Source organism: Palaemon carinicauda, chromosome 33 (assembly GCF_036898095.1).
Source record: "Palaemon carinicauda isolate YSFRI2023 chromosome 33, ASM3689809v2, whole genome shotgun sequence".
NCBI lineage: Eukaryota > Metazoa > Arthropoda > Malacostraca > Decapoda > Palaemonidae > Palaemon > Palaemon carinicauda.
Genome location: NC_090757.1, coordinates 34360302 through 34375415, shown reverse-complemented (window position 1 = coordinate 34375415; position 15114 = coordinate 34360302). Strand labels below are relative to the sequence as shown.

The 15114-nt window shown below is 34.8% G+C and overlaps 1 protein-coding gene and 1 long non-coding RNA gene across 5 annotated transcripts in view; one reads left to right on the top strand and one right to left on the bottom strand.

Moving 5' to 3' along the window:
• The window catches only part of LOC137626301 (uncharacterized), a 61163-nt gene extending 53095 nt beyond the window's left edge, over nucleotides 1-8068 (top strand). For 3 of the 4 annotated variants that reach the window (XR_011040994.1, XR_011040995.1, XM_068357372.1), the window contains exon 6: nucleotides 7912-8068. The gene's annotated coding sequence lies outside the window, so the exon portion shown is untranslated. The remainder of the gene's footprint in view (nucleotides 1-7911) is intronic. The other variant, XR_011040993.1, reaches the window with a different exon arrangement.
• Nucleotides 8069-8164: 96 nt separating this feature from the next.
• Nucleotides 8165-15114, bottom strand: part of LOC137626300 (uncharacterized) — a 29965-nt gene continuing 23015 nt past the window's right edge. Inside the window, exon 4 of the long non-coding RNA XR_011040992.1 lies at nucleotides 8165-8500. This is a non-coding gene — a long non-coding RNA (uncharacterized lncRNA). The remainder of the gene's footprint in view (nucleotides 8501-15114) is intronic.

The window sequence follows — 15114 nt, the reverse complement described above, 5'->3', positions numbered from 1 at the left end:
GTGTCTTCTTTTCTGCATCTCCTTTTCCTCTAATTTCTTCATTTCAGATGTTCTTGCTTCCATTATCTCAGGTATTTTCAGGTAACCTTTCACTGTTTCTTCTCTTTCCCTATCATCCTCAGTTATTCACTTTTCTTCCTCAACCTTTCATTCTCAAATACTCTTCCTCCTCAGTTCTTCCCTCAAAGCATTCATTTATCTTCCATACTGCTCGATTTCCTTTACACTTGAAAAAAATTGATGCTTAGCTTGCTTGCTTGCTCTGTCACAGCAAATATAAAGAGAAGTCTGTGGTTCTTGGACCAAAATCAGCCAATGCCTACGTATTTTCTACTTTACCTTTTTACACAATTGCACAATGACATGCATACTGTATTGCATTCACTTCAAACTTACTAAAAATTTTATAAAACACATTTCCCTCACTTTTCAAATGTGACAGTACAGTATATAGCTTCTTAATAAACTCAATCCAATGAATTTGAACAAAATTCTATATTCATCAATCTCATGATACACACGTGCATTTTTAAACCTAGCAACCTTAGCACTACAATATAACATTGAATTGCATTGACAAATGACTCCCACAATACATTGCAACACAATATTTGTTTTTACATGGACTGTATACAAATCTTCGTCCTTTAATAGGATTATGTATTCAGCGTTGCTAGAACCCAGATGTTAAAATTTATAAGGTGGTGTCAGTAGTTACTGGTAGGTCCAAGGAAGCCTCTCTATCCTGCTGTGATACTGAATGGCCACTTTTTCAGCCGCCGGAAATTAGACGTACTATACTCCCAGCACTGTCAACTGGCATTTTTAATCTTATTTCTTTTTCCTTTAGATAATTGTTGGAAGTTTGTTCTGTGCAAAGGATAATAATGAAGATGAAAGGTTTTTCTGTTTTCCAGACATTTGTAGCTAACTGACAGTTGTCTGTGTATCTTTCTTATACGGTTTCTTGTTCCTGTTTGACAGCATTACTGTTACTGTTTATTTCCTTATGCATGATAGGAGTAGCTACTGCTGCCGAGTTGAAAGGGAGGTTCACTGCCCTTCTTATTGTCAGAATTTTCTTGTGTACAGAAGGTTCTAGAGACATATCTCCTGATAGTGCTGCCTCTTCATAGAGTACCGAGGATCTCTTTCCTCAGTGTGTCTTTAGCATCAGCCAGGATGCCAGACAAGGTTGTCTCTTCACTCACTGCCAGTCGAAATGGAAGTGCACCCTTCTTTTCCTCTTTTTGGACCAAGGCCTAGAAGACTGATTGATAGGAGTTGCGTGTGTTACGCTACCGTATCTCTCCTCATGGGAGAGACAGTATTGCCCCATGGACTTGCTTTACCAAAGACGAAAAATAAGACGAGACAATGCAGAGGACACTTGAGAGTGCTCCTTTTTCTTATGACAAGCACTTCCTTACATACATGCTCATGTGCACCAACTAACATGCTAATTTATGCATGTGTAATCTTGCATTACTTGTGTTTGTGCTCATGCTCCTGCGCCTGCTTTGTTTTTGCTCACACTCCTTCACCCTCAGCTGTTTGCTTGCCCATTAGAGCACTACTAGGTGTGTGCCTCTACCTTGGCTTGCTCAAGCACCCATGAGTTCTCTACTGTGTGTTCTCGTGCTCCTACAGGAGAGAGGCCTCGCATGTTTACTCGTAGCCTAGTTTATTCTCCTACTGGACCGTGCCCTTCTACAGCAGGGCCCTCCTGCAGAAGTGTACCCTCACCTCTTTGTTCACCTTCTTTTGAGAGTGCACATTCTGCATTTCAGACAAGTGTTATAGCTGGGCTAGTAATGATAAAGGTAATAATAATAGGGGCTTAGCAGGTCAGGTCAGTAAATCAAGCTTGCCCACAGGACAAGAGTCATCTCACCTTGCATAAGTCGTGATGTTACTCCTTATTAACTTTTTTATCTCCCCCTTCCTTGGGATGCAGTAATCACTATGTTATATGCTGGACCAGACAATGAATGTAGGTTGAGGTCCACATGATCAAGCATCTTTTCTAAGTAGTAAGTTTGTTTAGAAGCTCCTCTCCCATCTTTCCTAATGAGGGGGTGAATAGATGTGTATGCACCCATGTTCTCATATGACCCTACATGTAGACAGCATATCCCCCTCACAGATATAGGTTCTTCCCTTAACTGCATACCAGGCCATGGTTGTAATCTAGTGGCTAATTAGGAGTCAGGGCTTCATTGTCACCAGCCAGTAACTACAGACACCTCGTTATAGCTTTTAACAACCAAGCTCAAGCTTTGCTGAAAGTATACGCTTATTAAAGGACTTCATTGATAAATCTTCGGTACAGTATAGCATTTCTCTATATGAAATCCTCTCGCTATTTGGTTCACACATCACAAATTTATTTGGGTCTGCTTTAAGTAGAGTTCATTCCCTGTTTTGATAATACACTGTAATTGGTCCAAATAAAGATGAATTAGTCATCTCTTTGAATTACAAGTCTCTAATCTTTTGCATACATCATGCTACTAATCTTAAGTCTATTCTGGGACTTGCTTCTTCTCTTATTCATCCATTGTATATGATCGCATACTTTACATTAATCAACAACTTTCGTTAGTCCACCACCTTTTCTACCATTCATTACTCCATCTTCCTGATGTTCATATACCATCATAAACCATTGTTGCATATATTCACACCCAACCATTTTGTTTTTCATTAAACATCAGAGGATTTTCTTCAAACAATTCAATTGAATTGTCACTGCCCTTTTAACTTGATTTTGGCATCACTCACTCCATCAAGATTTTTGACAACCAGATGTAACATTTTATTTTCTTGACCCACTTGACCACAATACTAGTCTCACCCCTTCCTCTTATTAATTGCTCACTTCCATTTTGAAAACCTTAAATTACCCTCACAATCTTAGTCGGTACTGTATCATGTAATCGCAATTCCACTCAGTTGTCCTTTTATATCAATTCTTTATCATTTTTTTATGTCTATTTTTGCCATAATTCTTTTTATTTCCACAGTGCTGCATCATAACCAACACATGATAGGTCTTACTTTTAAACAGAGCTGTTACACAATCTTTTATCTCTGGCCAGTACATGCAAAAGACGTGGGCAAATTTTGACAAATTGTAATTGGCTATTATGGGCATATGTACATACATACGTACATGCATACATACATACATACATACATAAAAAAAAAGGTTTGAAAGGTTTATAATATTAAAGTTGCAGTGATCTTGATGTTTAATATATCAATTTATTGATTTATTTTTGTCCCCTCCTACACTGGGCTACTTTTCCTCATTACGGCCCTTTGACAAAAGCATTCTCCTTTTCCAGCTAGGGTTGTAGCTTGGCTATTGATAATAATTATATTATTAATAATGTTATAATAATAACAATAATCTCTAAATTTCTGTTCTTTACATCAGAGAGTATAATGTTCTAGAAATAAATTGAAATGCATCATAACTAGCTTTGTTCAGTATCATGATCTCCATTATATGTTCCGCTTATTTACTTATGAAATCTTTCATAGCACATTTTTTGTTTTTGGTGTTGGGGTAATACTTATTCGCGGGAAAATCTTGAGCATGTCATATGTTTATGATTTGCGTTAAATATGTTTTGGTTTGAATTTTAGATTTTAAAGGGAATGGTCTTCTAGAATTAGAGAGACACTTGTGGCATGGTTGGTAGCAACCTGGCCTTTCATTTGAAGGGGCTAGGATTTGATCCCATGGAGATACTACTGCTAGAGTGTTTTGGGGGTCCTTTGGTCAGACAGTACTACATTGGATCGTTCTCTCTGATTACGGTTCATTTTCCCTTTGCCTACACATTCACCGAATAGTCTGGCTTATTCTTTTCATATTCTCCTCTGTCCTCATACACCTGATAATGATTACTAAACAATTCTTCTTAACCGAAAGGGTTAACCACTGCACTGTAATTGTTCAGTGGCCACATTTCTCTTGGTAAGGGTTGAAGAGAGACTTCTGCTATGGTAAGCAGCTCTTCTAGTAGAAGGACACTTCAAAATCAAACTATTGTTCTCTAGTCTTGGGTAGTGCCATAGCCACTGTACCATGGTGTTCTGCTATCTTGGGTTAGAGTTCTCATGTTTTGTTGGTATTTATTGTTTATATGGGAAATATTCATTTTAATGTTGTTGCTGTTCTTAAAATATTTAATTTTCCCTTGTTTCCTTTCCTCACTGGGCTAATTTCCATGTTGGTGCCCCTGGGCTTATAGCATCCTGCTTTTCCAACTATGATTGTGGCTTAGCAAGTAATAATGATAATAATAATAAACAGTTTTCACAGTATGTGAAATAACTTTTGATACTGTTTTTAGTTGTTTTTGTTCACCATTTCTCATATCGTTTATTTCTTTCCTTCTCTCACTTACTATTTTTTCCCTGTTGGAGCCCTTGGGCTTAAAGCATCTTGTTTTTCCAACTAGGGTCGTAGCTTATCTAGCAATAATAAGGACTAGATGACCATTTTTCCAACTAGGGTTGTAGCTTATCTAGTAATAAGGACTAGAGGACTCCACTGGTTTTCTTTAATAGCTCTCTCCACGAAGACTGTTAAACACTGACTGGCCACCTTTGTCTTCGTACCTTCTGACAAAACCTATGCCCTGCCCACCTTCAGGTTTTCTAGAACTAGTTCATGCTGGAATTTTTGTCGGTTTCCTGACACAAAGATTCAGTTTGATAGTTACAGTTCTGACGAAACCTATGCGCCATTCACCTTCAGGTTTTCTAAATCTAGTTCATGCTGGAATTTTTGCCGGTTCGAGATCTAGTTTGGTAGTTACGGTAGATCAAAGTTGTAAGATACAATGAACAACACAGTACTGTAAAGTATGTACAGTACCAGAATATATGCGTTCAATTTTATTTTACGTAATTTATAAATGACATTTGGTTACTTTAATTACACGGAAAGCTTCAATCATTTTAGGAAATATTTTCTCATTTTGTCAACCACAAGTTTAGAATTACTTTGAGAGTTTGGACATAGTTTTCACAAGTTGAAAGGCTATTCATATAGATGACAATTTTTGGGAAAAGATTGTGACCCCTAATTTCTTTGTAATTTAAATCTTTCAGTGGTGTTTGTTAGGTTTATGGGAAACTTTTTCAAATAATTAGTTTATATAATTTAACAAAATGTAATTTTAATAGGAAATTCTCTGTAAGAAATATACTATTCTCAGCCGTATTTCAGTCAGGTACAGACGACTATAATTTCTATCCTAATTTATTATATTTTACGGGTTGGTGACTATATCATTTCTTTATTCCATGATTTGTTTAGTTTTTTTTTTTTTTATGGCAATTTTTCAATTGTATCTAAACCATAATTAACTTCAGTTAGTATTTAAGTCATTAGTATCCATAGGAAAATTAAAATATCAACAGAAGTTCATAGTTTATTTTAGAGTCGCTAGGAATACACAGTAAAGTTACAAAAGTCACTACTAAGAACTCGGTATAGTATATCTAGTTTTCTTTGTATTTTGAAGTACTGTAATATCTACTATTCAAATAGAAATAGAGCATATAGGCTCCCTTTATAGATTTTGGCTATAACGTGCTTAACGCAAAATGTACACATTATATTTTTAGATGCTCAAATGAAACTAATATTAACAAACAACTCTAAAATTCTGTAGGGCTAACTTCAGTTCATCATACAAAAGTACATCTGTGGTTTAGGTATAAATAATAACTCTAAAAACAGTCAAACTTGCAACAAATGTTTTTATGTTGAACAGGCTGATATAAGTTTTTTTATAGTGTATACTGTATCTGTATATGAAATATGCTTTAATGTTAGTTTTTGTTAAGTATTACATTTTAATTGTTCATTAATTCATATATTGTTTATTTCCTTATTTTCAATCATCACTGGGCTATTTTTGTCTTCTGGAACTCTTGGGATTATAGTATCTTGCTTTTCCAACTAAGGTTGTAGCTTGGCTAGTAATGATAATACAGCAATCACAGATTTAACACTCTCAAACCTCTAAATGGTTACTGGCTACTTCCACACGATTCCTTCGCTGTTGCCTCTGTCTTCTGTCCCGTCTTAGCTTGAACTGACCTCTTCCCTTCTGACGAAATGTCTCTACGCCCCCTGCCCTACCTTCTGACGGAATCTCTCTACGCCCCCTGCCCTACCTTCTGACGGAATCTCTCTACGCCCCCTGCCCTACCTTCTGACGGAATCTCTCTACGCCCCCTGCCCTATCTTATGACGAAATCTCTCTACGTCCCCTGCCCTGCCATATGACGAAATCTCTCTACGCGCCTTGCCGGGCAGAAAATTAGTCCAAGACAGTATTTTTCGGCAACTTGAAACTTAATGGGGCAGTTTACCTTATAGCCTAGACCTTTCAGTATACTGTATTCACAAGACAATCCTTAATGACAAGGACTTGAGTTAATGCATATAATTAACTATACAGAATTGTATACTGTATAGTTTTTACACTTTTAATACTTGACAATTGCAGGTTTTACAAGCATTTAATGCAGGACATTGTCATATTATCTCTCTCTCGTCATTGTTTTTACGGCAGCATTTAGCATTTTTATATGACCTTACGTCTATTTTTTCTTGTATTTGTATCCCCTGGCATTTGATGTGACATGAATTTTTTCTTTAGACTATCATCTTTCTCTCATTTCTGTATTCTTGCATTTTATCTTTTATTATTATCACTAGGTCAGCTACAACCCTAGTTTGAAAAGCAGTATGCTATAACCCCAAAGGTTCCAACAGGAAAAATAACCCTGTGAGGACAGGAAATTAACCAACTATATTTGAAGTTATGAACAATTAAAATAGAATATTTTAAGAACAGTAACAACACAAAGTTTTTTTTATATAAACCATAAAAAGACTGTCAGCCTGTTCAACATAAAAACATTTGCTACAATGCAGATGTGTTTTTTCACTTTTGCTGCTTTTCTTGGGTTAATTTAAACTCAGCCGCTTTTGCCTTCTCGGTTCATAAACACATTAAGTTCTTTGGACATCTTTATATATGTTCACAATCGTTATAATTTGTACCTTTATTTTTTATTACAGTCTTGCTTTTGATGTAATTTTTTCCCTGTCATGTGTAGTTTTATTGATTTAACAAGTTATTTATTCATATTTAGATTTTATAATACACGTTTCCATGCTAAGACTACTGCAAATAAGTATTTAATAACCTGTGATTTAGTAATGTTTTATTAGATATTTGAACTGTTAAACGTTTTATAAAGATATAAACGTTCAAGTTTTTAAACTTTGCAAAGTTGTCAAGTGACTAAAACGTTTAGATTAATGTAGATTACTTGTTATTAAGAATGGGTTCCCAGTAGTCTTAACAGGGAGAAAAGTCTTCATTATAAAAACCAAGATGTGAAATATTTATCAATTTCATTTAGTAAATTCATTCATTTCATTCAGTGAGTCAGTAAATACCAAAATGCATTGTAAAAGAAAATCTTGAAAATAGAGAATTTGTATAGTAAATAGAGTAATTATTTTAAAATTCTCTTTGCCTTTAAGTTAAAATTGGTCTTGATCTGTGTTTAGTAAATAGAGTAATTATTTTAAAATTCTCTTTGCCTTTAAGTTAAAATTGGTCTTGATCTGTGTTGTTTTTCATGACATATTTGGCCTATTTACTAAGATGCATTTAGTTTTGTACCCATTTTTACTAAGATGCATATAGTTTTGTACCCATTTTGCCCCGTATTTAAAGTTGCAAATAGTGAATTTACAAATAGTTTTTTACCCATATTTGTCCCTATTTACTAAGGTGCAAATATTTTGTATCCATCTAAAGATCCATTTAAAGTTACCTAATATATGTATCTCTTATTTTACAGGTAATGGGTATTTACACAAAAGTCTGCAGAGTCAAGAGGATCGCCGAAACCAAGAAATATATATAGCTAGCTGGTAATCCAGAGCTAACGTACTTCAATACTGGACACACACGTTTAAATTGATAAAAAGAAATTGATAATTTTTTTTTTTTTTTTTTTTTTTTTTTTTTTTTGTGGGCAGCAGTCAGTCTGCAGCTAGAAAATAGCAATCCAAATCAGGTGTATATCAGATGGAAAGAAATAAAAGTAAAAGTGTTAAATATAAATTTTATTTAAACCTTGTTAATATTATATATATTTTGTTGTAACCATATTAAATCGAGTACTAGAAAGATAATTTAACGGCTATACAGTAGTATATATATGGCTGACATGCCTGGTCAAAAATGTAAATCTAGCTGCCAAGAGTTGCCATATATCATATATTTTCCTATTTTTGGGAGATAGGTTTCTGAACCTTTAACCTATACTCCCAAGGAACGACGAAAAAGGGTCCCCCCTTTATTGCCTCTTTCACCATTTTCCTTCCTGCTCTTCCACAACTGTCCGAATTGGGGGTAATTCTGATATTCCATTTTCTACCACTTAACTGAAAATATAAATTGGAAGTAGTTATTATGCATGTACTTGCATTGTAACATTTAGAATTGTCACATCACTACAGGAAACCTATTAGGGAAGAAATAAGGCACAGATAAATAATGACCTACTTTGAATATATTACAAAAAGAAATCCATTGCTTATTTGGTCTTTATGGACAAACAAAAACATTGATTCATTGATCTTGTAACAGGAATTTACTAACGAAGAATTTAAATCCTAAACAAACATTACTAGGTGAGTGGTAATTTTTATCTAAGGAGTTGGAGGTGCATGTTAGTGTTTATCATGAGGCTGACTAGACTCCTTTAAACATGGCAATGGAGTTAAACTACTGAATAATTAATCTTTACGGTTGCTCAAAGATTATGACTTATTAAACCAGAAATAAACGTGTGTTTCGTGAAGAGTGTATTGCATGCCATATCTTTACATAGGAAAGGGTTTATCTGAATGTTGTATTGGTATGTCTGTCGAATCAGTCCTGTGTACAATATCTTAAAGAGGGTGTCCCTAATCAGAATACTAAATTTTCGATACCAGGCTTCTGCTACAATGAAATGGGGAGAATATGAAAATGTATGACTGTTGTACTACATGACGGGCAGTCATGTGAAAAATGTCAAATATCAATGTTGTGTTCAATTACTTGAGGAAAGGAAACGCAAATGTTAGGATCAGAATCTGTGACTGAAACACCACAGTTAGTAGGAAAAAATGCTTTTGTATTCATGATAAATGTCAGATTTAAGTTTTAGCAGAAGACAAGTAGAGAAGGGGGCCGAAAATTAAGATTTCAACCCAGGTGCCTATAAAACTCATTTAGTTTTATAAGCACCTGGGTTGAAATCTTAATTTTCGGCCTACTTGTCTTCTGCTAAAACTTAAATTTCTCTCTCTTATGCAAACAAATGAGCAATATATTAAATGGGGAGAGAATGTTAATGATCTAATATACTGTGTGCAATGTAATGGATATGATAAAGTTTAAGTGATAACAATAAAACATATGAAATACTGGCATATGAATGAGAAAAATAGAGAGCAAATTTTACTTATATCACAAACAACATTGTTAGTAATGAAACCAGATTTTAGGTGGAGTTGGAATATTGTAAATTGTATAACTAAGGACTGTAAGAGTTTTCAATAAGGCCTACAAGAAAAAGGGGAATAAAGATGAAAGGATACAATGTATAAAACAATACTATTGGATATTGAATATGAGACTAAGAGTATGGTCATGGCTGTGGCTATATACATATCCTGCATTAAAGGTGTAGAGACCCAGTTCAGTACAGAACTGTGTACCAAATGTAATGCATACATGTACATAGTGTCACTGATAATAATAGGGATTCTTTTTGATAAGAATTGAAGCAAATTTGGCAGAGGGAAATGGATGACGTAGTACTGCTGGATCAGTTCTTGGAAGAAGGAAAACATTTCTATTGTCTTTAGGGAAAAAGAATGCCAGAGTTTAAAATGGTTCTATCAAAAAGAGAAAATGTCACAGAGGGAAGTAAATGACCTAGTTTTGGTGTATCATTTCTTGGAAGAAGGAAATCATTATAATTGTCCTTGGGGAAAAAGAATGCCAGAGTTTAAAATGGTTCTATCAAGAGGAGAAAATGTGACAGAGGGAAGTAAATGCCCTAGTTTTGGTGTATCAGTTCTTGGAAGAAGGAAATCATTATAATTGTCTTTGGGGAAAAAGAATGCCAGAGATTAAAATGGTTCTATCAAGAGGAGAAAATGTCACAGAGGGAAGTAAATGACCTAGTTTTGGTGTATCAGTTCTTGGAAGAAGGAAATCATTATAATTGTCTTAGGGGAAAAAGAATGCCAGAGTTTAAAATGGTTCTATCAAGAGGAGAAAATGTGACAGAGGGAAGTAAATGACCTAGTTTTGGTGTATCAGTTCTTGGAAGAAGGAAATCATTATAATTGTCTTTGGGGAAAAAGAATGCCAGAGTTTAAAATGGTTTTATCAAGAGGAGAAAATGTCACAGAGGGAAGTAAATGACCTAGTTTTGGTGTATCAGTTCTTGGAAGAAGGAAATCATCATAATTGTCCTTGGGGAAAAAGAATGCCAGAGTTTAAAATGGTTCTATCAAGAGGAGAAAATGTCACAGAGGGAAGTAAATGACCTAGTTTTGGTGTATCAGTTCTTGGAAGAAGGAAATCATTATAATTGTCTTTGGGGAAAAAGAATGCCAGAGATTACAATGGTTCTATCAAGAGACGCAAATGTAACAGAGGGAAGTGAATGACCTAGTTTTGGTGTATCAGTTCTTGGAAGAAGGAAAACATTTTGTCTTTGAGGGAAAAGAATGCCAGAGATTAAAATGGTTCTATCAAGAGGAGCAAATGTAACAAATGGAAGTAAATGACCTAGTTTTGGTGTATCAGTTCTTGGAAGAAGGAAAACATTTATGTTGTCTTTTGTCTTTGGGGAAAAAGAATGCCAGAGTTTAAAATGGTTCTATCAAGAGGAGAAAATGTCACAGAGGGAAGTAAATGACCTAGTTTTGGTGTATCAGTTCTTGGAAGAAGGAAATCATTATAATTGTCCTTGGGGAAAAAGAATGCCAGAGTTTAAAATGGTTCTATCAAGAGGAGCAAATGTAACAAAGTGAAGTAAATGACCTAGTTTTGGTGTATCAGTTCTTGGAAGAAGGAAAACATTCATGTTGTCTTAGGGGAAAAAGAATGCCAGAGATTCAAATGGTTCTATCAAGAGGAGCAAATGTAACAGGGAAGCGAGTGAACTAGTTTTGGTGTATCAGTTTTTGGAAGGGAAAAAACGTTATGTCTTTGGGGAAACACAATTGAAAGAAAAACAGGGATCGGTTGCCAACAGCAACAGAGATGTGTGGGAGGCCAAGTAGTAAACACTAACAGGAAATGAAACAAATTGTGGTGGAATGTGGAATCAAAAGCTTCATACGTGGTAAGATAACAACTACCAAACCTGTGAGGAATAAAATCGGATGAAGGCAAAAAAGAAAAATGTAGCGATTGGAAAGGGAAAAATAAGGGTAAAATGGAATGAGATCATGCAAAACTGGGGGGAGAAAAGATTCTACAGAATTGCATAAGTAAGAAAAGATAGGCAAGGTGTAAGAGTGGTGAGAACTATTAAAGCTGAATATGGAAATATATTAACTGAGGAAATATATTAATTGAAGAAGAGGAAGTCAAGAGAACATGGATGACTATTCTTTTACAACTATTAAACACTGTGAATGAGTATGCAAACATCAGAGAGAGAGAAAGTAAAGTCAAGACTGCTATAAAGATAAAGTAAATAAAGCTGAAGAGAAATCAGAAGTAACAATAGAAGTGGTTAAAGCATTGCAAAATCTTGACAAAGTGTGGGTGCACACACTATTAGAAAAAATCTGGTATGTAGGGGAAATACCAAGGGACTTGTGAGATTCTTAGATGTCTAAGTTATAAAGAACAAAACAGAGACAAGTTGAACTAAATGACCTACAGAGGTATAAAAATTTTTGCCCTGTATTCAACATACTAAAAATGATATTAGCAGGAAAGTTGACAGATATACATGAGCAGCAGTTTTGGGTTTAACAAAGGAAAGAGAACAGTGGATATTATCTTTATAGTAAGATAAGTGCAAGATAAGTATCAGTATCTAGAAGGAAAAGGGAAAGTTTATATGTGCCGTATCTTATAGATCTTGAAAAAGTGTATAACAGGGCACCAAGAAGGCTAGTTTATTGGCGTTTAAGAAAAAGAGAAGTACCAGAGAAGAAGTTGATAAAGCTAGTGACTAGTGAGAATGGAGTATGAGGGAGCATGAACCACTGTACAGACAAAATATGGGGAAAATACAGCATTCCCTGGGGATATTGGCCTCCCTCAGGGATCATTTCTGAGTCCTTGCCTATTCCTTGTAGACACTTGGTCATTAGTATTAAGGAACAAAGAAGAATTGTGGGAACTGGTGTTTACTGAGGATTTAGTCATAACTGCAGACACACAAGAACTGCAAGAAAGGTTTTTGGCATGGAAAAGGGTCCTAAAAAAGAAAATATTGAAGGTGAATATTAAAAAGACAAAGCTAAAGATTAGTAGTAAAGTACGTGGAGAAATAAACATCCATGTGGAAGATGGCACAGAACAATGAGTTTGGCTACTTGAGATCAATAAAAAGCAGTGAGACGAGAGTGAAAGAAACATGGCAAAATTGGTGGGAGGTAACTGGAGTTGTTTTATAAAAACAAAGAGCTATTAGACATCTATCCTGCAGAAACTTGACCTCTTAAAAGGAAAGAGGAAGGACTGTTAGAAAGAATTATGATGGGGATTGTGACTTTTATTGCTGGAAGATCAATACTAGAAAGGGGGGAGAGAATGTGTGGTACATCTAATGTAAAAGATATGGCTAGGAAAGATTGTCTGAGATATTATGAACATGTAATAAGAAGGTAGGTGGTAGAACCAGTCAACAGAAACAAGAAAATGCTAATGATGGGATGAGGAGTGTAGGGCATCAAATGGATGGATCTGGTGAAGAGGGATATGAGTGGGATGGGACTAGGAAATAAGTTAAAAGGAATAGAAACAGATGAAGAAAGTTGACTCAGAAACAGACACTGCTATACAGTGGAATAAAAGGGTAGAAAGATGGCAGAGCAAGAAAACAGTGGTAAGGACCAAGGAAAACATAAGAATCAATAGAGCAGCTTTTTGGGGGGACTTTCAGTAAAAAAAAAAATATGGACGACTATAAGAAAACAAGATACCTTCAACTAAGAATAAAAAAAAAAGAGGAAGACTAATAAGGATTGGCAATAAAAATATATTTAGAGCAATTCTATGTCAACGTAGTCAACGAAAAAACTAAAAAAAAAACATTGAATTATATTAGAATGGAGACCAGGAACTGATATAAGGGAAATATGGCTAGATAAGGTTTGCAAAAATGGATTAGTAAATGTAATTAAGAGCTTGGAACGATAATAGAAAAGATAATGAAGCAATGAGCAAAGGAATAGAAAAAAAGTATAGGGAAAGATATGAAGTATGGAACTATTACCAGGTAATATCGATAGCTAGTAGTATAACAGCAAATATCAGTGATGGCATAGGAAGTGTATATCATGGAAAAGAAGCATGGAGACAGTTCAACAAAGGGAACCCTATTAATTTGAGAGCTCATAGAATCCTTCAATTTTGAAATAAGGGCATAGTTTGATTATATGGGAAGAAAAATGTAATACGTTTTAGGATAATCCTATAGTAGTTTGCTAATATATGTATGGAAATGACAGTACAAGTTAACGTGGAATAAATGATATAGATTTCATAATTTCCTTCTCGAATGCTAATGTGATGTGTGAGGTGGAACAATAGGATTATCATGAGTAATTGCGAAAGTATGACGATACATGGCGCTAGATAATGACATATTGTATTTTGGGCAAGACATTAGCAGTAAATATAGAGAAATGGGAAAAGATTTAGTACATGACTTTGCTGTTATGAGTGGTGAACAAAATCCTAATGGTCAAATAGATTAGGCTATAGTAGTTACCAGGATGCAGAGTGTGTGTGTGTGTGTGTGTGTGTGTGTGTGTGTGTGTGTGTGTGTGTGTGTGTGTGTGTAGGTATGGCAAGTAAAGTATAAAATCAAGAATAATTATCATTAGAAATCCTGAGAGGAGGTTAAAGGAGGAGATGTAACAATAGTGTCTTATTCCATGCTAGTTGAAAGACTACATTGGGAATTGGTGTAATATATCTAAGTGAAATTGTGTATTGAAAGCTTTCAAAAGACTTACTAAAACATATGTAGTTCATTGTGAATTAGTGTATTTTGAACAAGAATGATTAGATAATGTGACTTAAGTGCCAATATTTACGGAAAATTGTACAATTACTATGTACAAAATTGTACACAATGAATATTGAGATATGGGGAGTTTCAAATATTCAATATGCATTCTGGAGAATACGATTCAACTGTTTTAGGACAAGGTTTGTCAAAATGGGAAAGCTTGAAGAATAGTTGCAAGTCCGTGTCTGTAATGTATAAATGAACAATGTGAAATAGTTGATTGTTTCTTGATGCCTGAGACTCAGAAAGGAAAAAAATGGAATTCTTGTAAAAAATGGGATGTTAGAATATTGCAAAAGCATAGAGACAGACTTTATTGCCTGTGTGTATGTGTAAGCATATAATCATGAGAAGTGACAATATTCCTGAGTTTCTAGATAGTGTGTTTTAAAATATATTGCTGTGGGAGGTATAATAATGTATGTAAGACTTCTCATAAGGCAAATACAAAGGGTTTGACTTAAGGGGAGGTATAATAATGTATGTAAGACTTCTCATAAGGCAAATACAAAGGGTTTGACTTAAGGATGATATAAACAAGGAATACGATTACTGTGCAACTGTACATTATAATTGAAGTTGAATATCTCCATGTATACTTGGAATGAAGTCTGAGATGTTCAGATTGTAAGAGAAACTGGGGAGTAAGAGAAAAAGTACCAAGGAAAAAGACAAACTGGTGATTTGAATGTTAGTATGGTCAGAGAAAAGTTTGAAGGTCCATATATTGTGATA